The following is a 1074-nucleotide window of genomic DNA, read 5'->3' as shown; positions in this document are numbered from 1 at the left end:
CCCTCCTGCTGCCCCTGCCCAGGCTCAGGGGTGCGATCAGGGTTTGTGAGGAGGCCGATTGAACCAGTGCTCCCGCCTGGGTCCTGGTGCACACACTTGGGGCAACCTGCCCCGGTCCTAGTGCACGCATTTGGGGCAACCTGCCTGGGTCGTGGTGCACGCACTTTGGGCAACCTGCCTGCACCCTGCGGCACGTTAAAGCAGCCTCGGGGCTGCTCTGGTTTTGCTCGCTGCTGCCCTGGTGCTGCTGTGGATGGTGGGAGCGTATCCCTGTGGCCCAGGCGCTGAGCCAGGTGCACCGATTCTTCCCGGCAGATGGTGCCAGGCCCTCACCCTGGACCTGGAGCCTCCTAGATGGCCAAGTAGTCCCGGTTTGGGTGAGGCTGGAGTCAGGGGATTACACAGGAGGCAAGATGCTTCGAGTAGGTGGGATCTAGGACATGCACTGGCCCAATCCTGCCTCTGAGGGGAGCGCAGGGAGCTGGACCAAGCCCTCTGCCCGTGCCCATCGCTGGCTGGGGGGCGACAGCCCTGATTCAGCCAGGGAGCAGACTGGAGCCCCAGGGAGCTGGGCAGAGGCATGGCTGAGTGCCAGGGCAGAGTTACCCCCCATTCCCTCCAGGCTACACGGAGCCTCCCTCCCGGCCCCTCGCCTGCCTGCTCCTGGCAGCCTCTTAGCATTCTGCTCAGCCCGGCTCCGGCTCCGGCTCCGGCTCCGAGCGGAGGCATCTGGAGGTGTCATGAGCAGCAGTGCGTGGGCGCCAAGCGTCAGCGGAGCTGGGGCGGCAGGAGCCAGGCTGCCCTGCAGCTTCTCCGTTAACCCCCTCCATCCGCTCCTATTCACCCCGAGAGAACCCCCCACCTCCCTCTCCTCCTTCCCTCTGCCCTCCCCTCCTGGTAAACTCCTCCTCTTCCCACTGGTAGTCCTAGCCAGGCTCTTCCCTCCCCTCCCCTCCCCTCCTATCCCCCAGCCCAGTCCTATCCTCCTTTAATTGAAGCTTGGAGATGCTTTCCGTTCCTTCTTCCCCCGCGGAGGTGATGGGGGGGCTAGCTTCCCCTTCTGCCCCCCCCCCC

The sequence above is a fragment of the Gavialis gangeticus genome, unplaced genomic scaffold, assembly GCF_001723915.1.
Source record: "Gavialis gangeticus isolate Ggan-Ray unplaced genomic scaffold, GavGan_comp1, whole genome shotgun sequence".
In the NCBI taxonomy this organism is placed as follows: domain Eukaryota; kingdom Metazoa; phylum Chordata; order Crocodylia; family Gavialidae; genus Gavialis; species Gavialis gangeticus.
Note: the sequence above shows the minus strand (reverse complement) of the source record.